Source organism: Pseudophryne corroboree, chromosome 10, assembly GCF_028390025.1.
Source record: "Pseudophryne corroboree isolate aPseCor3 chromosome 10, aPseCor3.hap2, whole genome shotgun sequence".
Lineage (NCBI taxonomy): Eukaryota > Metazoa > Chordata > Amphibia > Anura > Myobatrachidae > Pseudophryne > Pseudophryne corroboree.
The window spans coordinates 134554620-134581415 of NC_086453.1; the positions used below are offsets into that span (position 1 = coordinate 134554620).

The following is a 26796-nucleotide window of genomic DNA, read 5'->3' on the forward strand; positions in this document are numbered from 1 at the left end:
CTGGCTCTCTGCCTTGCCAGTACGTACAACCCACTCACTCAGGAGGCGGACTTCAGTGCGGCTTCTGACGGGGCATAGACGAAATCCACCCGCCTCTGTTCGGCTTACAGCAGTTCGATCAATGTGGGTGGCAGGGAGCTTCGTGGATACACTCCCCCAAATCTTTCCGTAAGTTCACCTCTCCTCTACACACCTCCGCTGCTGCTCTGTCTCTCCTCTCGGCGCCACCAACCGACGACCTCACACGAGCAACCGTTTTTTTCTCTTCCCCGTGAGTCAGTCTCAGCTCACCCCCCAGGCAGTTACCCTTCGGCACAGGGAGCCTCCAGCTCAACCTCTCCGTCCCTCGCATGCCACTCTATGCACCCGAATATGCAGGCATTGGTAACTTGTTCACATCCCATTGAAATTCATGCATTTACATATAAATAAATATACAATAATTATTACAAATCATTTATGTACACATATAATATATACATATGTCACGAAAGACCACTGTGGAGCATAAATACTATTGAATACCCTCATACATACTAGGGGTTACATATATATATATATATATATATATATATATATATATTTATAAAATCGCTCCCAAAAGGGTGCAGCCATTCCCCCAGCATATTGTGGCCACCCCCCTTATGGGGGGACCGGGAAGTTGTTGTAGTGGAGCCCAGGATTTCTCTTGGCTGCCTTGCATGCAGGAGGAGTCTACTTATACCAGATGCCTCCTGCTGCATTACCACATGTAAGCATTACTGCTGCTTCCATTGACGCTGCAGCTATGCTTACTACGAACAAACCTGAATCAGACCCACTATGGGGGGTAATTCCAAGTTGATCGCAGCAGGAATTTTGTTAGCAGTTGGGCAAAACCATGTGCACTGCAGGTGAGGCAGATTTAACATGTGCAGAGAGAGTTAGATTTGGGTGTGGTGTGTTCAATCTGCAATCTAATTTGCAGTGTAAAAATAAAGCAGCCAGTATTTACCCTGCACAGAAATAAAATAACCCACCCAAATCTAACTCTTTCTGCACGTTATATCTGCCTCCCCTGCAGTGCACATGGTTTTGCCCAACTGCTAACAAAATTCCTGCTGCAATCAACTTGGAATTACCCCCATGGAGCAATATCTAATAGCCTGCGAGGTGCAGGCTGTTCGGGAATTTCTGCAAGTCTGTCTGCAAAACCGACTTTGTTTTACATTTTAAATTATTGCTGCCATAAAAATACAAGCAGACTCACAGAAATTCCCAAACAGCCTGCACATCAAATACTATTACATATTGCCCTTGAGCTACAATCATATACTTTGATTTGAGTGTACCCATAACAGAGGAATCACTGTGATAGGTCATGTATGACATGGGGCATAGACTATATAAATCAATCTTATACATGAGGCAAACAAGGAGTCTCTAAATGATTCAGTATTTGTAATTCATATTGATTACACAGGCAGAATGTGTGTAACAATAACTGTTTGTTAAAAAAGATGTACTATCCCAGTCCGTTTGTTTTTTTTAATGCTTTTATATTCTGCTTATGAAATGAAGATATAATGATTATACTTTATTTACTAACTGGTGTTTGCCAGTGACTTCAGTGAGTGAATGTCTGTTATTGCTCAGCGGAACTAATTTTACAAAGGCCGTAGTGCTATCTAATATTGTGATGTATGTTTTATATTGTACACATGGGCCCTCATTCCGAGTTGATCGCTCGCTAGCTGCTTTTAGCAGCATTGCACACGCTAGGCCGCCGCCATCTTGGAGTGTATCTTAGCATAGCAGAATAGCGAACGAAAGAGTAGCAGAATTGCACATAAATAATTCTTTGCAGTTTCTGAGTAGCTCGAGACTTACTCCTACACTGCGATCAGCTCAGCCCGTTTCGTTCCTGATTTGACGTCACAAACACGCCCTGCGTTCAGCCAGCCACTCCACTGTTTCTCCAGACACTCCTGCGTTTTATCCTGGCATGCCTGCGTTTTTCCGCACACTCCCAGAAAACGGCCAGTTTCCGCCGAGAAACACCCACTTCCTGTCAATCACACTCCGATCACTTCAACAATGAAAATTCTTCGTTCGAACGTGAGTAAATCTACTAAGTTTTGTGCTAAAATACTTAGCGCATGCGTGCTGCAAACCATGCGCATGCGCATTTTTGCCTTAATCACTTCGTTGCGAAAATCGGCAACGAGCTAACAACTCGGAATGACCCACAATTTCTTTGCACACAATGGGGCCGATTCAGACCTGATCACGAGGCTGCGATTTCTCACAGCCTTCGATCAGTCCTGAACTGCGCATGTGTATTCACCGCAATGCACAGGCGCGACGGACTGCAGCAACGGGGATCGCTGGTCAGCGACGGGATGGTGCGAAAATTTAGAACGCACAGGCGATCGCAAGGAGATTGACAGGGATAGGGTATTTGTGGGTGGCAACTGACCATTTTCAAGGAGTGTCTGGAAAAACACAGGCGTGTCCAAGCATTGGAAGGGAGGGTGTATGACGTCAAATCCTGTCCCGGAAAGGCTGAAGTGATCGCAGCGATTGAGTAAGTCCTAGGCTGCGCAGAGACTGCACAAAATCAGTTTGTGCAGCTCTGCTACACATGCGATCACACACTTGCACAGTTAAAATACACTCCCTCATAGGCGGTGACTATGCGATCGCAGGGCTGCAAAAATCGCTGCCCAGCGATCAGGTCTGAATTACCCCCAATATTTGCAGTCTTTCCTTCAGGGATTAGAACAAACAAATTTTTTTCATCTCCATTCATAAACAGACCCTAAAAGTATATAAAAAATGCTATGTACCAACACAAGCCTTACAGTTTTATTATATGTATATATTAAATACAAATGATGTATCTCTTGGGGGCGCCTATGGTTATATTATTTGTTGGTAAATCCTTTCCATATAAGATTAGTTTTTTATACAGTCTAGATGATAGATGAACTCTTGCATATCAAATTTGTGAGAACAACCATACAACCTTTATACAAGACTGATAATCAGGGGTTAAAGTGAACCAGGATAGGGCGGAACTGCGTTCCGTCAGTTCCACTTGGAGACGGAATGCAGTTCCGCCTCCTCTGGCTCACCTAACCCGATGTCCCAGCGCTGCAGGGAGATGCCGGGCTCCCGCTGAGATTGCGTTACTAGCGGGCGCCCGGCTCCCTCTCTGCAGCGGAATCTGGAGGCAGGAGCTCACTACTGAGGTCATGACATCTCTCCCATAGTGCCAAGGAGCGGACGCCAAGAGGACTGCGGCGGGAGCGGGACTTGGTGAGTATGGTGTTTCCCCCCTCTCCCATATGTGTACTAGCGGCACTTTTACTGGAGGGAGTCAAGCTACTGAAGGCAAACTACAAAGGGGCAAACTATTGGGGCATTAATACTGGGGGGCTTTACTACTGGGGCAAACTACAAGGGGGCAAGCTACAGAGCGGCAAACTACTGGGGGCTAAACTACTGGGGGCATTACTACAGGGGCATTACTACAAGGGGGCAGACTACAGGAGGGCTAAACTACTGGCGGCATTACTACTTGGGGCCATTACTACTGGGGGCTAAACTACAAGGGGGCATAACTACATGAGCTAAACTACTGGGGGCATAACTACAGGGGGGAAAACTACAGGGGGCATTATTACAAGGGTGCAAACTACTGGGGGCATTACTAACGGGGACTATCTACTGGGGGCAAACATTACTACTGGGGGCAATACTACACAGGGGCATTACCATTAAGGGCATTACTGATGGGGTGTACTACTAATAAGGGCATTGTAAAGGGGGCACTTCATAAGGGGCACCACTCCTGGGGACATAAGGGGCACTACTATTGTGGGCATTGCATAAGGGGCACTACTACTGTGGGCATTGTATAAGGGGTGCTACTGCTGTGGGCATTACTGTATGTGTATTACGGCGTGCTACCAGTGCTCAAAGTGGGACGGTATATAACGGTATGGTATACCGACACTTCTTCAAGCACTGCAGGGCCGACAAAGAAGCTGAGCTCCGGGTTCGTCCTCCGTCCCTCTGCCCCTACCATCGCAGCCTCACTGGAAGCTCTAGTTCCAGACTCCCAGCTGCAGCGGATCTGGGACCAGGCCGGCTTTATTATCCCTGCTACAGCATCGAGCTCCTGTGACCGTGGCGCTACTAGTTCAAATCTGTCACTGACTGGCTGCTCATCCGCAGCAGTTTTTAAATATTAGCGCCGTGGTCACAGGAACTCGATACGCCGGCAGGGATAATAAAGCCAGCCAGGTCCCAGATCTGCTGCAGCCACCCTCAGCCTCCTCTACCGCCCTGCCCTCAGACCTCTGCATGCCCACAGCCTCCTCCTCCGCACTATCTCCTACTCATCCACCGCACCGCAGAGCACCACCGCTGCTAAACAGGTAATCTTACCCTTTTGCCTTTCTCTCTCCCTTGTCCCTACTGTATGCCCTTGCTGTCCCTCTCTCTGTCACTCTCCCTGTCCCTGCTGTCACTCTCCCTCTCCCTGCTGTCACTCTCCCTGTTCCTCTGTCACTCTATAATGTGAATTCCGGCTCATACCATGTGCTATAGTGTGAATTTCTGGTCATACTGTGTGCTATAATGTGAATTTTGGGTCATACTGTTTGCTATAATGTGAATTTCGGCTCATACCGTGTGCTATAATGTGAATTTCGACTCATACTGTTGGGTATAATGGGAATTTAGGCTCATACTGTGTGGTATAGTGGGAATTTCGGCTCATACTGTGTGGTATAATGTGAAAGGGGCACCAGTAAGGGGTCCTACTATTGTGGTGCATAATGTGTATAAGGTGTATATGGTGTGGTAAACTACACTGAAGGACACACACCCTTTTGCATGACCATGCCTCTTTTCAGGAGCACACGTGCCTTCGGCGCGCACATAATTACAACCTTCACTTTTCCATACCGCCACTTCAAAATTTCCACTTGGTTGCGCTGCTACTGTGGGCATTATTACTATTGTGTGACCACGTCCCTTTTTGAGACCACACCCCCTTTTGTGAGACCACACCCCTTTTTGCCATGTGCGCCGTAGGGGAGGGGGTGAGTTCCCCCACCTCTCTAGGACCACTTTAAGCACTGCTGATAATTTATTAAAAGGTAATTAAAACATTTACAACATTAAAAGTTGAGTACATTCAATTAGTACACAGCTTTCTTAAATTTAAGAGAACTCCCTGTTTGGGAGGAAGCTTTTTTACCTATAAATGCTTCTGTGTTCACCGACTGCGTATCACCCAATGTGTTTCGTCAGTAATGACTTCATCGGGGTGTCTTCAGATAGAACAAAGAAAGGTTGTCTCAATATATTCACACAGGCATGTTTTTACAAAATTTGGTTTTACAAAACATTAGAAAGATCCTTTTTGCAAGTAAACATCAAAAAAACAATAAGAAAAGTCAAGAAAACAATACATTTTCAACATGAAAGGCATTAATAACTTTAGTAATGTTTCTTATAGAGGGATCACAGCAAATGGGGTATTCAGCTATTATAAATAGGACATTGATCAATGAAAAGTAGTGCATTGAGCAATGACGAATAGATGAAATGAAATCTGACATCAGAATGCAGAAATAAAATAGATAACACTAAACCCAGCATCAGAATGCACTTTTTTTTTCATACAATAGTAGAGGAATGATATAATAGTAGAGGAATGAACCTCTTTTCTGAATCAAGGAAAGAACATCAATAACAAACATTCATAGCAGGCTGTTTTTTCTGTATTGTTCTGGAACTTAACAATATTGTTAAACATCCATAATACAATTTCCAAAAATGATTAAACATTACATTAGCCATGTCATATTATTAAGTGTTGCTCAATGATGGGACTATATAGAATAAAAAGGTATCGAACAATATTTTGATCTCTTCCATTATAAACGACTAGTAGGAGCCCACGATTCTAGGCTGTGGGACCTAGCGGATAATGTTTATTTTTAATTGTATGTATTAAAGTAGTTCATTCATAATATTTATCTATTTCTGAGGTACTCACTTTCTGGTTTTATCGAATAAAACTTCTGATTTTGGCATATGTTCTCAATCAGGTAACTCCTTTCTTACAGTAGTCTCTACTTTGGGAAAGTTGGTCCTAATTGAATGACAATGGAATTAGAATCCCTTCCATTGATTAAAGTTAGAAAAACAGTGGCATGCCAGGACATGCAGTTCCACAACATCTGGAGAGCCACAGGTTTGCTGGGCTGGACTTAAGGTGGGTACACACTGGAAGATATATCTGCCGATCAATTGATCTCTGTGGACAGATCGGGCAGTGTGCTGTGCATACACACTGCCAGACCCGTTGGGGACTGACATCATGAACTTGGCGGGCATGTACATACCCCCGCCCAGTTCAGCTGTCAATCACCGTCGGCTGACCGCCCGTACACACACAGCGATGCGCCAATATATCGATGGTGTTACTAGTATTAAAATAATAGAGTCAATTAGATGGAGTTGATGTAATTAGCTGCTTACCTTGGTGATAAATCTCGTGCCTGGTCTGTCCAGTCCTGCTGCCAAAAAGACAATGCAGTCTGGCTCCCAGGTAGTGCTATTTATACCTCTAACAATAGTATGTCACAGCCTGTTATAATTTGATTGGTGCATGATTAAACTAGAGATGAGCATGTCTGGTTCTCAGAGAACCGATCCCCCCACCCCTGAATTTCCCTAGAAATTTCCAGAGAATCCGAGTCCAGCTCGAGACTTCCCGCCAGGGCCTGGACCTTAGTGGAAATAACCTTGGATGGGAGACCTTTTCTGGCTAGAATCTCCCTCTCAACTTCCAAGCTGTTAAACGTAGTCGTAGTAAGTCTGGATAGACAAACAGTCTTTGTTGAAGACTGCTTACCATTCCCAGAATTCTAAAAAGACTCAAAAGGGAAAGCATTCAGGCAATTCTAATTACCCCCAGATTGGCCTCGATGGGCCTGGTATACAGACCCCCTAACCTTGTCTCTGGAGGAACCCTGGCCTCTGCTGCTTCTCACGGACCTTCTTCAACAAAGACTGTTCGTCTATCCAGACTTACTATGGCTACGTTTAACAGCTTGGAAGTTGAGAGGGAGATTCTAGCCAGAAAAGGTCTCCCATCCAAGGTTATTTCCACTAAGGTCCAGGCCCGTAAGGGGATCACATCAAAACATTACCACCGTATCTGGAAGAAAATTTTTTCCTGGTGTGAGAGTAGAAAATATTCTCCTGCGGAGTTTCAAGTTAGCCATTTCTGCCCTTCCTGCAAGCAGGCGTGGATATGGGGCTAAGGTTAGGCTCCATCAAGGTTCAGATTTTAGCTCTCTCCACCTTCTTCCAGAAACAACTGGTTGTACTTCCGGAAGTACAGAGATTCCTGAAGGGTGTTATTCGCATCCAACCACCCTTTGTCCCTCCAACGGCTCAGTGGGATCTTAATGTGGTCTTGACCTTTCTCCAGTTGGATTGGTTTGAACCCTTGCACAGGGTGGACCTGAAATATCTTATTTGGAAGACTGTCATGTTGCTGGCTCTATCCTCTGCTAGACGGGTCTCTTGATTGGGGGCCTTATCTGGTAAGAGCCCTATTTGATTTTTCACAAGGATAGGGCTGAGCTGAGGACTCGCCCACAGTTTTTGCAGAAGGTGGTTTCGGCCTTTCACATTAATCAACCAATAGTGATTCTGATACTGTTTGATATGTCGGTTGCTCCAAAGTCCTTGGGTGTTGTAAGGGCTTTGGGGATTTACGTTAAACGGACAGCTCATCACAGAAAGTCTGACTCGCTATTTGTCCTTTATGACGCTACCAAAATTGGATGTCCTGCCTCTAAGCAGTCCATTGCTCGTTGGCTAAGATTGACCATTCAACAAGCCTATTCGGCAGCATTGCCACTACCGAGTTCTGTCCAGGCCCACTCCACAATATTGGTGGGGTCTTCCTGAGTGGCTGCCCGGGGCATCTCTGCCCTACAGTTGTTCATGCAACTACTTGGTCAGGGTCGAACATGTTCGTTAAGTTCTATAGGTTCGACACCTTGGCCAAAGATGGTCAGGCAATTTTGCAGGGGTCCCAGCACTCTCCCACCCGTTCTGGGAGCTTTGGGTGGTATTTATTACATTCCCAGTATCCACTAGGACGTTAGAGAAAAAAGGAATTTAATACCTACCTGTAATTCCTTTTCTCGTAGTCCATAGTGGATACTGAGCGCCCGCCTCAGTGCATCGTGTTCCTGCTTACCTGGTTGTAAGTGTTCTTGGTTGGGTCTGCTCTTGCTGTCCCTGTTCCATGTTTGGTTAGCGTTGCTATCCTTGTTATAGTTAGGGTGGCTATCCTCTGTTCTGGTTAGTGCTGCTATCTTTTGTTACTGTTGTGTGTTGGTTTGTTACCTCACAGCTATCTTGTTGTATATTCCTTCTCTCATGGTATGTCCGTCTCCTTGGGCACAGTTTTCGTAGACTGAGTCTGCTAGGAGAGGTAAAGAGGGGAGGAGCCAGCACACACTAATGTTTTCTTAAAGTGCCAGGCTCCAATGGACCCGATCTATACCCCATGGTACTAAGTACATTCCCAGTATCCACTAGGACGTTAGAGAAATTTTAAAAAATTAAGCTTGTTAAAGCACAGGAAAAAACAACTGTGTGTTCAGAGATATCACAAATCCCCAAGGAGAGTCCAAGTGTGTCCGCAGATGTGATGTCTAGGCCTGACCTTCCCAAGACTGTATGAAAAGAGGAGGCTCCTACCACCATTTTCATGCCCCCTGCAAGTGCTGGGAGGAGCACTGCCAGTCCAGTTGCTGATATTGAGATTGAGGATGTCACTGTAGAAGTACACCAGGATGAGGGAGATATTGGTGTAGCTGGCGCTGAGGAGGAAGTTGACGATGTGGATTCTGATGGTGATGTGGTTTGTTTAAATAAGGCACCAGTGGAGACAGTTGTCCATGAGATGAAAAAGCCCATTGTCATGCATGGGCAAAATACCAAAAAAGCCACCTCTTCGGTGTGGAAATATTTCTCCACAAATCCAGACAACAGGTGTCAAGCCATGTGTTGCCTTTGTCAATCCATAATAAGTAGGGGTAAGGACGTTAACCACCTAGGAACATCCTCCCCTATATGTCACCTGCAACGCATTCATCAGAAGTCATTGTCAAGTTCAGAAACTTTGGGTAACAGTGTAAGCAGTCCACTGACAGCTAAATCCCTTCTTCCTACTGTACCCAAGCCATCCCTTCTTCCTGCAAGCCACACCACCAACTCCCTCAACGTCAATTTCCGAAAGATCTTGAGTGGCACACCTACTGCTGCTGCTGCTGTTGTTGCTGCTGGGAGTCGATCATCATCCCAGAGAGGAAGTCAGAAGACCACTTGTACTACTTCAACTAAGCAATTGACTGTCTAACAGTCCTTTGCGAGGAAGATGAAATATGACAGCAGTCACCCTGTTGCAAAGCAGATTATTGAGGCCATAACAACTATGCTGGTGTTAGACGTGCGTCCGAGATCCGCCATTAGTGCAGTGGGATTTAGACAGTTGATGGACATACTGTGTTCCCGGTACCAAATCCTGTCTAGATTCCACTTCACTAGGCAAGCGATTCCCGGACTGTACAGGAACATTAAGAAAAGTGCCCTTAGTGTCCTGAAAAATCCAGTTGTACCCACTGTTCAATGGGCCTGGTCAGTACTTTAGTGGGAGACCATTTAGGAATACCAGGTGTTGTAGGTTACTGATGGCACTTAATTGGGGCTTGTGCTGACTCCACGGGAAGATGGGCTTATGCTTGCCAGACACTGAATTACCATAGTAGTAATCCATCAATATGTTCGCAGACTCATTCTTTAAGTGTGGCTCATAAAAGTTAGAGCCATCCATTTATTATTTATGCAAGTTTTTTTGCAATTCTAAATTGTGTACCCCATTTCTTATATAGACAATGACATATTATTAAAAGTTAAGTTTTAAATACTTCATTGTTACATTATTACTCATATATACATCAAGAATTTCAAGTTACTCTTCGGGAGTGAGTGCTCCCAACCAAGGTCACTTTTTTCTAGATTTAATTTCATCTAATCGTCATTGCTCAATGCACTACTTTTCATTGATCAATGTCCTATTTATAATAGCCGAATACCCTATTTACTGTGATCCCTCTATAAGAAACATGCCCCCCATGTTGAAAATGTATTGTTTTCTTGACTTTTCTTATAGTTTTCTTGATGTTTATTTGCAAAAAGGATCTTTCTAATGTTTTGTAAAACCAAATTTTGTAAAAAGATGCCTGTTTAAATATACTGAGACAACCTTTCTTTGTTCTGTCTGAAGACACCCCTGATAAAGTCATTACTGATGAAATGCATTGTATGGTATGCAATCTGTGAACACAGACACATTTATACGTAAAAAAAAGCTTCCTCTGAAACAGGGAGTTCTCTTAAATTTAAGAAAGCTGTGTACTAATTGAATGTACTCAATTTTTAATGTCTAAATGTTTTAATTACCTTCTAATAAATTATCAGTCTTTACTGTATAAGGGTTTTATGGTTGTTCTCACAAACTTGATATGCAAGAGTTCATCTATCATCTAGACCAGAGGTTCTCAAACTCGGTCCTCAGGACCCCACACAGTGCATGTTTTGCAGGTAACCCAATAAGTGCACAGGTGTATTCATTACTCACTGACACATTTTTAAAGGTCCACATGTGGAGCTCATTATTTTAATTGTGATTCTGTGAGGAGACCTGCAAAACATGCACTGTGTGGGGTCCTGAGGACCGAGTTTGAGAACCTGTGATCTAGACCACAGGTTCTCAAACTCGGTCCTCAGGACCCCACACAGTGCATGTTTTGCAGGTCTCCTCACAGAATCACAAGTGAAATAATTAGCTCCACCTGTGGACCTTTTAAACGGTGTCAGTGAGTAATTAATACACCTGTGCACTTGCTGGGTTACCTGCAAAACATGCACTGTGTGGGGTCCTGAGGACCGAGTTTGAGAACCTATGATCTAGACCACAGGTTCTCAAACTCGGTCCTCAGGACCCCACACAGTGCATGTTTTGCAGGTCTCCTTACAGAATCACAAGTGAAATAATTAGCTCCACCTGTGGACCTTTTAAAATGTGTCAGTGAGTAATTAATACACCTGTGCACTTGCTGGGTTATCTGCAAAACATGCACTGTGTGGGGTCCTGAGGACCGAGTTTGAGAACCACTGATCTAGACCAGTGTTTCCCAACCACGGTCCTCAAGGCACACTAACAGTTCTGGTTTTAGTGATATCCAGGCTTGAACACAGATGACTTAATTAGTACCTCAGTTATTTTGATTTAACCATCTGTGCTGAAGCCTGGATATCACTAAAACCTGCACTGTTGGTGTGCCTTGAGGACCGTGGTTGGGAATGCCTGATCAGGACTGTATAAAAAACTAGTCTTATATAGAAAGGATTTACCAACAAATAATTTAACCATAGGAGCCCCCAAGAGATACACCATTTGTTTTCCTGTTCTAGAAGGTCCTTCCTGGCAAAGGACCATCTCTAGGGGTTTGGCTGCTGCATCCCTCTAGGGAGATCAACTCTGTTAGTATTATTTTTAAACTAATTGGGAAAGACAATACAAGCACAGTACAGGTAACCAAATTCTTTGTATATATTAAATAGTTTATATTCCCTTTTCTCCTTTTCTTTGTTAATCAAACTTTTTGTGAATTGGTAATATTTTACTTCATTCTATAAGAAACTTAAGCTACTGATATAAAGCAGTACTGTTCCATTCATTAGAAGGAGACTTTATATTAGAGGAGCATAGGTTTTGTGATTAGCTAAGGAAGCAGAAGATACTCCACATTTAGGGAAAATGTTGTTGTGTTATACAGTATGTGGCATGTACTGCCATCTGTAATGCACCAGACAAAGGGTCTGGCACACATTGAATTGTCATACTGTACCATTAAATATTTTGAATCCATTTCTGTGCAAAGCCCCAATTATAACGGTGGGTCGAGCCTTACACCTTTGTCACCTTTGCAGTAAGTGTGAGCTGATTTGGTACCAAACATGTAATTATGGCATTCATGTCTACTTTTGAAAATCCATTTCAGGGAGATTGTGACTGTAACATCAATAAGCGCAGATGTGTACTGCTACATCTGAAAGGCGTTTCATAAAAATGACTTACATTCAAATATAAATGAGCCCCAAAGCAGTTAGTGAGATCTACTTTTTGATGAAAAGTCATAATAAATTTCAGGGCTTGCTCATGTATTGTGTTTTACAAATGGTTCCATATAAGGGTCGATTCAATTGAATGCGATTTTAATAGCGCTGGGAAGGAGGTTCCAGCATAATTCAACTCCAACTAGTGGATTTCTGTTCGCACCATACTGGCAGTCTCCAACAAAGCAGCACGCTGAATTGAATAGCGCCCGGACCTCTTTTCCGTCATTATTCAATTTGCGTTCAATTGAATCGACCCTTAAGTGACCAGAAGAAACCTTACTTAAAAATGCATGTAGCCATAGGGATCATTGGGGCAGATGTATTAAGCCAGGAGAAGTCATAAAGTGGAAGGTGATAATGCACCAGTTAATCAGCTCCTAACTGTCAAGTTACAGGCTGGGTTTGAAAAATGACAGTTGGGAGCTGACTGGCTGGTGCATTATCACCTTCCACTTTAAGACTTTTCCAGGCTTAATACAGTACATCTGCCCCATTGTGCCTTATATAACCAAAGCATGGAAATGGCACAGATGATCCTATTTGAATGTATATATATATATCTGCTTTCCTTTTTTTCCAGGAATATAACAGCTACATAATGGAGGTAAGGCGCAGTCAGGGAGATTGCTATACTCTTTAGGGAGTCAGGGAGGTTGCTGCTATTTTCAGGGAGTCTCCCAGGCAAACAAACAATCAGAGTTGGCAAGTATGAATTATAGCATAAACGGAAACCTTCAAAGGATGTTTGCAACTACAACCAGCAAACCATGCATCCATAGTGCATGTCACTGGAAAATTCATCTTATAAACCTGTCACATGTTTTGTTTGTTTTCTTTTAAACATGCATAACTTGCACTATTTAATATTACAGGATCAGTTTGACGTTTCATTTGGTAGGGAACAGGAGGTATTTTTTGTTTTTACATTTCCTGTAAAACTCTGGGGTTTCAATTAAATCCAGCATCCACTGCACTTATTAGACACAGCTCATTAAAAATAGCGCTGTGGTTTAAATACCCACAATTACCCCTGCTGCTGTTACATTCCTAAAGGAATTAATACACAATACTACATTTGCAGAGGTGTGCATTAGTGCATGCTTAAAATTAGACTACAGATCATCTTTCACACCAGTTCAGGAAAATATGAGTGCAAGTGACAATTTATTTCAAACACGCAGTCCTCAATAAATGAAAGGTTTAGGATTCTTCTATACTGTACATGACCTTTTTCTTTGTCAGAGGTTAGCCTAGGACCGTGTTTATCAACTCCAGTCATCAGGGAACCCAACGGTGCATGTTTTCAATGTCTTCTGCTGGAGCACATGTGTATTCATCACTGACTGACAAGTTGGTAGGCAGAGGAAAAAGAAGACTCTTTTTGTTGGGACCTCTGTAAATCATAATTTTATTAAAATATGACATTTTTATTGGTATGCATTAAAAGTAAACATTCCTTCTGTACACCGAAAACGCAATACTCAAAATAAATATTAGAATAAAAAGAATTGTGTGTGCATCAATAATATAATAAAATACCCAGTCAATTTACAACAGCCAAAAGGTTACACAAATTATGTGAAGATCCAGAAAGATATACAGTATTTGTCAAAAATATTTTGATGGTATACTAATGCCAATACACAGAATAAGCAATAGTACATAAACATGAACACAATATTTGTTTAAAAGTCCAAAATATATCAAATAGATGATTGGATGCCAAGGGTAAAGGGCCCCATACATTACCGTGGCATGTCCGGCTGACATGTCGCGGGCGATCACCCCCAGCAGCCTCCCGGGGGGCAGGATCGCCCAATATACATCGTATGCTGTCCTTTTGCATACGATGTATCTTTGGCGATCCCAGCCATGCCTGCAGTGTCGGACCAGATTGAATGTGCAGCACAGTCAATCTGGAGGATCTGATCTGATGCTCTCGGGAACGCGGATTGGATACGCCTTTAAAATGCCCGATTTCATCTGATATATCGGACTGAATACCCAAAATCGGATGAAATCGGGCATTATCCTTCTAGTGTATGGGGCCCTTAAGTTTTATCCAGTTATAAAAGTATCAAAATTCATATATATAATATTCAAGTAGCACAATAGCACATTGGAAATTTCAAAAACCCTGCAGCACATGATTTTTCCAGCAGCCACAGGGTTTTGGTATTCAGTTACAGGACAGAAAATGAGATGCAGTGATTTCTATGCGTCTTTTTTTTCTCGCACCTCCAGAGCAAGTCTGATTTTTACTACAATTGTTATTTGTAGGAAAAATCAACAAGACTTGCTCTGGCACCCTGGTGGCACCCCCTCTCCCCCTTGAGGACTAATTAAGTAACTGGAAGTTTCCAATTAGCTTAAGTAGTCAGTAATTACTCATCTTCTGAAGTGGGGTTTTCTTCTTTAAGAGTAAGGAGCCGATCCACTGTAGCAGCGGTGAGTATAGAGTGTGTGTGTGAGTTTGTGCAAGTGTGCACGACTGTGTATGTGTGTTTGTGTGTGCCACCCCCCCCCCCCCCCTGCAGTGTCATCTCCCTGGAGCTGGTTGCTGGGAGAACTACATCTCCCAGCAGCAGCCCCTGCACCTTCGTGCAGCACCTGGGACTCCCAGCAGCCCTCTCCCCTATGGCAAGATGGAGGGGAGGTCTCCGAGAGCCCATGCAAACCCCACAACCATTTTTTTTATTGGATTCTGAGGGTATCAGGTGCGCACATACCCATGATAATCCAAAATTGGGCAAAAGGTGCTGTATGTGAGGTTTTTTACCTCTCTAAACCTTGCGCCCAGTTGAAGTACCCTCTAACCCTGGCAAAGTAGAATATAGTCAATGCTGTGAGAGGGGTGTATGTGTATATCGCTATAGCTAACGAAAGTAGTTAGACCTCACTAGGTTGGGTGACAGGATGTTAAGCTTATATATAAGATAGGCTCGCTTAACCCTCGCCCTACTTCTACTACCCACATGTGTGTTGCTAGGAACAGCGAACTAGTGGGTGTGAGCATACCTCCCAACTTTTGATTGTTGGGGTTTGGAAAAGCCACGCTAGGAAAGGGAGTAGGACCTCAAAGGGAGGGAGCAGGGCCTCTCACCGTGAACCCCCGTTTTCATAATTTTGAGGGCATGCCAGCACTTTCTGAGAAGCTCGGCAGCCCCCGGCTCTACTCCCTGCACTGATAGATACCGAACAAATGTGATAATTGGCTCTCCCAAATGTCGTCCCCCCGCCCACAGGACACTGTGGCCCACGGGTGGGACAGCGGGACAGTGTCCAATTAGCGGGACAGTTGGGAGGTATGGGTGAGAGTGCAGGGGCTTGGGCGAGCTGTAGTGCAGTACAAGGGATCTGCCTTAGTGCATATGGTCAAGCTGAAATCCCTGTTGGAAATCCAGTACAGGGAATGTTCCAAGACTGCCGCACAATGGGAGTCCCCTAGAAATTAAAGGTGTTTGTATAACTAGTGCAAGATATATAGTACAGCTATCTGTTAATATCAGGATGTAAGAATTTGCAGCACTGCTGCGCACATTGGATCTGCTTATATAGTGAGTTTACAATATCATAGAGTATACACAGATATACAGAGTCATAGAGTGTACAAAAAAATTATAAAGTAAATATAGGTTAAGATAGCCTTAGTTAAACACCTGTTTCAATGTGGGGTCTATGAACCCCGTTTAGAGGTCGCGTAATATAATACAATTGGCGCTGGATAAGTAGTTAAAACTGTATACTTATCAGCGAATTTGTACAGTATGTCCTGGTCCTGTGCACGGGACCTGGACTTCCAAACTTGGATGCGCATTTCACCAGAGGTTGGGTTGTTCGCCAAGTGTGGTGGAAGGGTGCCTTGTGTCCCTTTATATACCCTAAGGTAATTGAAGCATAGATTATGGGTGTGGGCAGGAAGAGTGGTACAATAATGAATGTCTACAGGCAACAGTGAAGCATGTTGGAGGTTCCTTGCAAGTTTGGGGCTGCATTTCAGCTAATGGAGTTTGGGATTTGGTAAGGATTAATGGTGTCCTCAATGCTGAGAAATACAGGCGGGTACTTATCCATCATTATCAGTACCATCAGGTTGGCATCTGATTGGCTCCAAATTTATTCTGCAGCAGGGCAATGACCCTAAACATACAGCCAATGTCATTAGGAACCATCTTCAGCATAAAGAAGAACAAGGAGTCCTGGAAGTGATGATATGGCCACCACAGAGCCCTGATCTCCACATCAATGAGTCTGTCTGGGATTACATGAAGAGACCGAAGGATTTGAGCAAGCCTACATCCATAGAAGATCTGTGGTTAGTTCTCCAACCAATGTGTTTGGAACAACCTCCCTGCCAAGTTCCTTCAAAAACTGTGTGCAAGTGAAGAATTGATGCTGTTTTGAAGGCAAAGGGTGGTCACCAGAGGCGTCACTCACCTCTGTGACACCCGGTGCGGCAGCGAGGATAAAGGGGTGGGGCTTCATTGGAATGGGCGTGGCTTAAATAGAGGGCGGGGCTTCGCGGTCGGGACCCGTTCTTAGACAATTGCAGGCACGCAAAGGGGCGGGGCTTTGCGGAGGGGCGGGGCTTCGCGTCCCGACACCCGTTTTTTTATCACTGGGGGGTGTGGGAGGTGAGGGCTGACTCTCGGGAGGTGCTGTACCTGCAGTGCTGGCTCCTACAAAGTGACAGGAGCCGAGTGCTGCACATAATATAACAGTGCAGCACTCGGCTTCTGTCACTCTGCAGGAGCCGGCATTTTGGTGTCACCCCTCGGCGGGTGACACCCGGGAGCGGGCCGCACCCCCCGCACCCCCCTTGTGACGCCACTGGTGGTCACACCAAATATTGATCTGCTTTAGACTTCTCTTCTGTTCATTCACCTTGCATTTTGTCAGTTGATAAAAGTAAACTATTTACACTTCTATTTTTGAATCATTCTTACTTTGCAGCATTTTTTCCATACCTGCCTAAAACTTTTGCACAGTATTATATATCTCACAGTTTACATCAGTTGACAATATATGTACATGTAAATATGTCAAAATGGGAATTTGTGACATTATATATGAATGTTAAAAGTACTAAATATTAAGTGTAGGGTACTGTATATATGTTCAAATCCAGTGGTGCATGTGATAGGTGTAAGAGCTAGTTAGAATGGGACTAATTTTTTTGCACAGCAGCAATCAAGTCTGAACTGCGTATGCGCCGACGGCTGTCTTAGCCCTGTGATAACCTCTGCCTGATTGACAGGCAGAGGCAGTCGCTGAGTGGGAGGGATCGGGTCGTCAGCGTTTGGCCACCATTTAGGGGGCGCAGTCTGGGCAATGCAGGCATGCACGGACCGTTGGAGGGGGCGGGCCGCGTTGGCTGCATGATGTTACAAGCAACCGCTGTGACTCGGGCAGCGACAAGTAGCTCCCTGCCAGCGTGCAGTAGCTGCACTGGTCGGGAGCTAATCTTCAAGTACAAAAGCATTGACGCTGTACGATGCTTTTGTACTTGTGCGACGAGGCAGGGCCTGACAGGCGGGGCGGACTAGCCCTGTGCTGGGCATCCCCCCGCAAGTCAGGGAAGCTGATCGTAGCTGTGCTTAATTTATCACATCTATGATCAGGTCTGAATCACCCCCAACGTGAGAGAATCCTAATTTTAAGATAACTGACTGACATGTTAAAAGATCTACAGCTGGTACTAATTATTATACTTGCAATTTCTTGATGTGGAAAACATGCACTGCTAGGATTCCCTGAGGACTGAAGTTGAGACGCTGGCATAGGCCAGTAGTTCCCAAACTTGGTCCTCAAGGAGCACTAATGGTCCAGGACCCTGTATCCATGCTTGGCCACAGATGACTTAATTATTATCTCAGTCAATAAGATTTAACCACCTTGAGGACCGAGTTTGGCAACCACTGGCCTTTGCTAAAGCTACAACCACAGTGACTTTTGCTGATGAGAAGAATGTAGGGGGAATGTAAATAAGAATTTACTCACCGGTAATTCTATTTCTCGTAGTCTGTAGTGGATGCTGGGGACTCCGTAAGGACCATGGGGAATAGACGGGCTCCGCAGGAGACTGGGCACTCTAAAGAAAGATTAGGTACTATCTGGTGTGCACTGGCTCCTCCCTCTATGCCCCTCCTCCAGACCTCAGTTAGGGAAACTGTGCCCGGAAGAGCTGACATTACAAGGAAAGGATTTTGGAATCCAGGGTAAGACTCATACCAGCCAGTGCCATTTCTAGCGGCGGGCGAGCCGTGCAACCGCACGGGGCGCCCGCCGCGGCACTTTGTTACTCCTGTGTAAAATGGGGACACCTGCCTATGGGGATACCTGCCTGCCGCACTGTGTAAAATGGGGACACCTGCCTATGGGGATACCTACCTGCCGCACTGTGTAAAATGGGGACACCTGCCTATGGGGATACCTGCCTGCCGTACTGTGTAAAATGGGGATACCTGCCTGCCGCACTGTGTAAAATGGGGGCACCTACCTGCGTACTGTGTAAATGGGGATATCTGCCTGCCGTACTGTGTAAAATGGGGATACCTGCCTGCCGCACTGTGTAAAATGGGGGCACCTGCCTGCGTAGTGTGTAAAATGGGAATACCTGCCTGCCGCACTGTGTAAAATGGGGGCACCTGCCTGCGTACTGTGTAAAATGGGGGCACCTGCCTGCGTACTGTGTAAAATGGGGATATCTGCCTGCCGTACTGTGTAAAATGGGGATACCTGCCTGCCGCACTGTGAAAATGGGGGCGCCTGCGTACTGTGTAAAATGGGGATATCTGCCTGCCGCACTTTGTAAAATGGGGACACCTGCCTGCCGCGCTGTGTAAAATGGGGACACCTGCCTGCCGCGCTGTGTAAAATGGGGACACCTGCCTGCCGCGCTGTGTAATATGGGGACACTTGCCTGCTGTAATGTGTAAATAGGGGACTTTTTTATTTTAATTTCCCCCCCCCCTGTGGTGGGTGTGATGATATCAGAAGAGGCCACGCCCACTTTAATGAGACCACGCCCATTTTAATCAGGCCACACACCCTTGTCGGGAGCGCGCGCGCATGCTTTTTCTTTTTATGGCTATATGGGGGGGGGGGGCACGCATTGTTTTTTTAGAGCAATTGTGGGGGGGGCGCATTTTGAAATCTCGCACTGGGAGCCAAATTGTCTAGAAACGGCCCTGATACCAGTGACAATGCTAAATTCCCTTGTCGTATAAACAACCCTTTATGAAGTCTAAGAACACTGTACGCTGTTTACTTAAGAAGTACCGTACGGGTACGCTGGTTGCGTAACGATCGCTCAGCCGTAGGCGAGACGCTCAAGCGTCACGTTCGCTCACGGCCCAGCGATCACAGGACAGCACGTTAAATGGCTTTTGACTAACGTAATGATTCGCTATGGCGTAGCAGACGCTCGAGACCACGAGGAGATCACCAGCGGCGCAGACGCTCACAACGCTATACCTTTATGTCTAAACCTTTTAACAGTGAAATACACAGAATACCTTAATGTGAATACAGGGTGTAAGTGCAACCTTGTGTAACCTGACTAACTACAAAGCTGCTTGAGCGTCACCGACGCTCAAGTGAACACATTACACTATAGGAAATACACAGATACTGGTTTAGGGTCCAAAGCCTATTAACTGTATTATATCTAATATACTTGTAAAAGAGAATCACAGTACAAATGATACACTACAATATAACAGAGACTACCTAACCAGATAGCTACACAAGAAATACAATACAATACAATTACTATTTATGGGAAAATGGAAGGGGAAGAGAAGAAGAGAGAGATAGAGAGAAATGGCTCATGATAACATTAAATAAGAGACAACATGGTTGCAGATAAAACTACACATGTGAGAGACAATCGCTGCGCAGTTAGTCAATGCTGAATACAGCATGGGATGGAAGCTAGACTCCATTTTGAGAAACCTCCACTTGATTCCAAAGACCACACCACATGGCTGAAAGGGGGAGGGGAAGACATCCAGCAGCAGCCATTTTAGATTTGCAGGTCCAAACACATGGCACTTTATTCCAAAATGTCCAAGCCTCAAAACAATGCATATGTTCTGATTTTACAATTCCAAACCATCTAAAACACCTTTCACAATGTAATCCAACTTCCTAGAACCATCTCATAATTTCACATCCTAAACAACTTCAGTATCTCACTAACCAGAGCATATTCATCACAAGACCAGATCACAATGTAATTAACACAAACGTAACTGCATGGTGGTATTTATGATTAACAGGATATATAGTATAACTAACCAGCACAATCTATTTTAAATCTCCATAGGCAAACAAATACCACAAATACTATGCTACAGATTGTATACTGTTCCAATTCATCACGGACTTCACAGAGTATCCACAAACACCCAACAATCACACAACCAAGTTACAATATCCTATTTAAACCAGAAAGCAATCTGTCTGTTTCCTTATCTAGCCATGTGAAGTTCAATACTTAGCCTTTAGTTTGGAAGATGTCCTGGGGATTTAGCTGCCATGCTGCTTGGTGCCAGGTAGCTGTGTGTGTGTCTGAGTGTAGCTACATTACATCTGTTCTCTGAGGCCACACCTGACCACTACCTTCCTGTTTGACCAGTACCTGGGGGAGGGGTCTTTCTTTCTCCTTTGTATATGCTAATCAGGTTCAGCCCTGAAAACTTAGTAAAAGGTTGTCTTGAGCATCCATTGTTCTAACAATATGATCTTAGCTTTTATACATATAATCATATCTATCTGCTGCAATGTCCCACAACAACACAACAGGCCTCAAACTAACCCACACCTCATTCTGCTTGCTTCAATACCAAACATGATGTGTTTATCTGGTTCGGTTCGAATGATACACATCCATGACATTAATTCATTAGCCAATTCTAAATCTCCATGATGTCTGGTGCTGTTCATTATTATAACCATGTACTGTATGAAACAAGTGCCGAATCCATCTCTGTGCCATGTCCGAGCAAATGCGTGTGTTTCCATATATTGCTGTGCTCGCTGCGCATATTTGCAAGTATAGCGACTTATATGTGTGCAGTTTATATGGTCTCTCTATGTAATATTTTTGACTTTGACAGTCCACCCTTTGGCAGTCACCAATAACTGCCACTTCCTAAAACATTTCAAAAAGAGAAAAATATATGTCAGGGGTTAATACATTTCCATGGTTGGGTAAGGGAGGAGAGAGGAGAAGGTGTGAAGAGGGTATGACCTAGTGAGATAGCAGAAGCATGTGTGTATGAATCCATGTTTGGGGGGTCATGTATCATCGTGCCGTACGTGTTGTACATCAAGCTTCGAGGTATTGCGAAGTATACATTTGAATTCCTTCTTATCCCGTACTAAGGGTCTGTGGATGGGCTGTCAAACTTTACCGAGCTCATTTCGGCTGTGGTTGTAACAAAATGGGGGAGCACATTTTAGTTGATGATACATGAATGGGGGAGGTATGTGGTTGCTGATATCTGTGCCTGTATTCCCTATCGACTATGTGTGTCATTACCTGAGGGTTGTAGAGATGAAGATAAAGAACACTTATGGAAAATGCAATGATATTCTATGTCAGGGAAATGTACATCTGTTGTTGAAGTTTTGTTCGGTATCTGTTGAGAGTCGTCTTCTTTGCGCTGTATTGCTCTTTGGGCATGAGCAAATAGCTTTGTCAGTGCCATCAGATTTACAAAAAATGTTGGGCTAGCGTGAGTTTAAAATACTAGGGAAACTGGGGATCCATGGCAAAGTTCATCAAGTGTCCATATCATAGGTCGTCAAAACTTCATCTTTGGTTCTTGTCTGTTGTCTGTATAGCGTCTCGTTAACTTCCTCGTCCAAGGGGTCTTTGTATCTTGGAGAAAAGCAGAAAAACAGGTGAAAGAAACGGACCGTATAATCGCATTTTCATCACATCATGGTTTCTATCATTGGGTCATATACCAAATCCAGGTTAATTACAGTTTCCTCACTCCTTAGACTCATTACCTCAGGTAGTACTTTTCCAATACAACACAATCCTTCAGAGTTTGGGGCAAGCCGCTCATACGCCTTTCTCCCGCATATGAAATATGCATCATCGGGGAGAACATATGGGACGGAATATGTCATTACCATGTTACACATTTTCCATGTGAACTCTCCTAACCCTAATTCTCCCATCTGTTTAGTACACGTATCAGTTTGTACGATATGTGCACAGTATCCTGGTGATACTTCTCCAACTCTCGTAATCCTATTTCCTAAGGTATACCTATACCGGAAAGATTTTCCTCTACTGGCTATGTGGCGTACAAGCTCTGTATCTGTAGGCATCCTATCTGCTCTATGTGAAAAGGTCATGGTTAGGTTGCTCCATGACACTTCCCAATTTCCCGGCTTTCGGGGATTGGAGATGTTAAAACATAATAGGGACCTATCCACATGGTATTGGTGGAGCTTCAAACTAGGAGGGCTGGAGATATTAAACCTCCTGTCCACCGGTCTCCCACCCTTTAGCTCAAGTACCTCCCCTACCGTTAAAGGAAATGGTACTAGCCCTGATTTGCTGTGACCCTGAGGTACTTGAGAGCATACCCAACAATCTGTTTGGTTTAACACGTTACCCACTAAAGAGTGATAGTCACTCAATGGATGCTGGTCCATATGGATATTAAGACTGGATTGGCATTTCTTTATGCATCCAGCTTCAACCATTGTCACAGAGCCTACAGATACAGTTTTTCTTTTTGAACTAACAATCCTTCAAAGAAAATGTTTACAGATAACATGGTTGTTAGATCGTGCCCGGTACTTGCCTTTGCTTGGTGATTGGGTTGCTATTGGAAATTTACACCTCCGTCTCAGTCATCAGGACCTTTCTGGATCCTTTCTCGACCTCACTGGTACTCTCACCGAAACAGACTGCTCTGGTCAACATCATGGTTAACGGGAAAATCCATATCACAGTCTCTTGGGGCAAGTCCATCTTACAGGAGGAGAAAAGAAGAAATTTGTAAAGGGGGTATAAGAAAACAGTTTGAGGGGGAGAGAACTTGTTACGATAATAAGTTCTCTCGTCTTGTTGTTCTTCTTGTTCTGCTGTCCTCTCAAAGGTGCTGTCTCTCAGTCTTCCAAACGAACATTCTGGTGATGCAATATTCCTTCCTAACCGGCGATCTTTCTGTAAGGAGAAAAAAAATCTGGCATTACCATTGGTCCAACTGAGGGGTGACATACCATCTTTAAACCATGGAAACATGAGTGGGAAGAGAGAGACAACAAAAAAAAAAAAAAAAAGAGATAGAGAACAATTCATGTGCATATATACATTACATAACTCGACAATAACCATCAATAAGAAAAGAGAAACAAAGCATTTTTAAACATTGTCAACATTAAGAAAACATTGTTAGCATTAGAAAAACATTGTCAGACTTATTAGGCTGTCATATCTATGTGTCTACTGGTCTCCTTGAGCAGTCCCTCCCCACCAGCACCTGCATTACTCCACTGTCTGTATCTGGCCAGAAATACATTGTGGCGGAGGTCATGCTGGGGTTTGGTAGACTTCTGCAAGGACCAAGTGGGTATGCAATGTGTGAATTCTTACCAATACTCGTCAGAGATGGGGATAGAGAGAGAGAGAGAAAAAAAACATTTCACTGATACATTTACAACGTTTCACCTGGTCATTCCTGTGTCTTTCAGTGAATGACCTCCCAATTTATTAACCGTTACCTCAGGCTTACCATCAGTCCTAATGATCACCTTTCTTGACTACCTATCATGGGTGTGGCTCAAAATTCTTCCTATGTGATCCCTGCTTGTAATTTGGTGTGTCATAACTTTTGCTCATTTTCATGTCTAGGGGGTCTGATTTTATGTGGGCTGTTGCAGTTACTGGCATAATGCCCTTCTCTTTTGCACAGATCACAAATCCTTAAGTTCCTCCATGTGCCAATGGCCTGGGGTTTTGGTTGATTTGATGCCTCCTCAAACGCTTGGATGCTCATCACCATCAACCGCTTTCCCTGTACCTACCTGATTCCTTGGATACCATGATTATGTCGTTGTCTAGGGAGTTGATATACCTTCTGTGAATCTTTGATCATACAGTTAGATCTTTCCTAGGATCTGGGTAATCAGACATGATTGATCTCAATTCTGTCCGGGACCAGGGATGGCGCATTGCACTGTCCTTGACGGGAATGGTTCCCTGATCATCAGTCTTCCCATTGGGGACTGTGATCACCCTGACAGGACTAAACTCAATTACATCACCTTGTTTTGGTCTTATAATATGGGGTACATTTGTTTGTGCGTGATATAAAACATTGTACGTACCTGTGGACACGACCTCACCTGACCCTCCGTTAGGGGGTTTGATTATTGCCTTTACCAATTTGGTCGCGTCCACCTGGATGTCTTGTAGGATGGCTTCTTTAAGAGGTGCCGACATCGTTCTGGGCTCACTTTCTTGTTGGTAATCCTGAGGGAAGTTTAACATGGGGTGCGACTTGCACAGGTTAACATTTGTAATTTTTACACTTTCATTTTCATAAACATTATTACATTTAACACTTTCATTCTTAATACAGTTACTAAGTGCATTTTTATCGTACAACATTGTGCCATTTCTCTGCAACCATAATCCTCTTCAATGCCATGTCTCTCCTCTCAAGATGAAAGTTAGATATGTAAGTTACATTTCTTTGCATTTCACTTTCCTGTTGCCATAACTGCAAACAATCATCATGTTTAACTCGTTGTTTCCAGGATTTTATGAGACTGATCCTTTGCCTTAAATTATGCAACACCTCTAAGTCAAAACTACCTATCCCGGGAAATGGTGCCTTATCCCCCGCAGTCATTCGTGTCCATTCATCACAAAAGGTCTCAGTGTGGGGACCATATTTCCCCCACATTACTAACCGAGCAGACCCTCGGGGTCTGCAAGCCTCTGGAGTCTGAATCCTGACCTCCGACCGTCTCTGTGTTGTGCACTTGGCTGCCATTGTGGACCTTTTTAACACAGAAAAACTTCCTAAAATGCACCAAACACAGAACTTCGTTGGAAATCCTTAAAGCTCTTCCACTGAACTTCTTCTGCTCCGGGTATCTCCGGTCCGCCTTCTAGCAGACACGTGTAGCCGTTGCAGGCCCTACCTCTAGAGATTTTCCTGAGAAAATTCCCTTCCTTTTTCTTTACACAAATCACGCTTGCATGTGCTCCCTACAACACGTATGAGGGCAAGATTTACGCATGGATATACGACCTCATATCACGTTGCGTTATTGGTCACACATACAACCGTGCGGTCCAATCGTACCACTTATAGACACTTGTTGCCCATAAATGGTAGGATCATTGGAGTCTCCCTACTGTGCTCCAAAACAGCCAGAGCGTAATACAACGAAAACTTTATCACACTCTGTTGCACGTTTTCACTCAGATCGTGCTCATCACGTTCCACATAGATCACAAAGTTCACAAAGCGGGATTATCACATAGATCACAAAGTCCACAAAGTGGGATTCAATACACTCATACCGTTTTCAACCCACTATCATTCTTATAGTTTTCTGATCAGAAAAATCATTTCCCGTAGTCTGATAGCTCTCCCCAGAGGTATTACAGTAAAGTAAGGTATTTAAACTAAGTTTTGGAAAGCTGAAATCAATTTGTGCTATTTATCGCCTTGCGTTACTTACCGCGTTGCGCTACTTATCGCTTTGCGTTAAAAATCAACTTGTGGTTTGAGTTACGTGGGCGTACACAGACGCTCCGTTGCATAATGTACGCTGCGTGCGTCTGCCTTTGGATTGCGTACGCTCTGTCCTTGTAAGCACACTTGTACACAGACCAAGTACGTTCACAGTAACACACTACACGTTTATCAATGTGAATGATCTTTAAGTGTAATCATTCACTATACACCACCCAAATCTCCCTTGTATTCTTAGGCGAGACTGTGTGCGTGCTTTACAAATTACCCCTTAAATGTATTACTTTTACACTTTAACTACCGAGTAGCAACAAATCTTTCTTAGCACGTTATCAATGCAAATGGCAAACAGGAAGGTGAGATGTGAAACTTACACAGATGAAAATGCAATTCTAAATTTAATCTACTAACATACATTGATGTAAGCACACGCATATAGATATTACATATAAGTACCAATCACTATTACCTATGATTGACTATGATATAGATTAAATAAATGCATTAAAAAAAAAACTCATTAAATGATGATTTCTTTTTGACAGTGGATGGCTGATTGTTTCCTGAGTCAACTGAAAACCAGCCGCTCGGAAAAAAAAAAAAAATTTGACCTTCCCAAAATGGCCGCTGCTCCTCCCCCTTCCACCTCCATGAGGGTCACACAAAATGGTGGACAGACCATGCGGCCTCTTGTCACAAAGAAAGTCATCATTCAAAACTCCTAAAGTTATTCTAGGCCTGAGTGTGTAGTTGGCACCAAATTGAAATAAAAACCAGATTTTCA

General features: G+C 43.9%; 1 long non-coding RNA gene across 1 annotated transcript; it reads left to right on the forward strand.

Moving 5' to 3' along the window:
• Positions 1–300: 300 nt before the first annotated feature.
• On the forward strand, positions 301–26791 carry LOC134965092 (uncharacterized). The gene is made up of 3 exons (XR_010188314.1): positions 301–384; positions 12851–12874; positions 26558–26791. It is a non-coding gene; the product is annotated as an uncharacterized LOC134965092 (long non-coding RNA).
• The last annotated feature ends 5 nt before the right edge of the window (positions 26792–26796 follow it).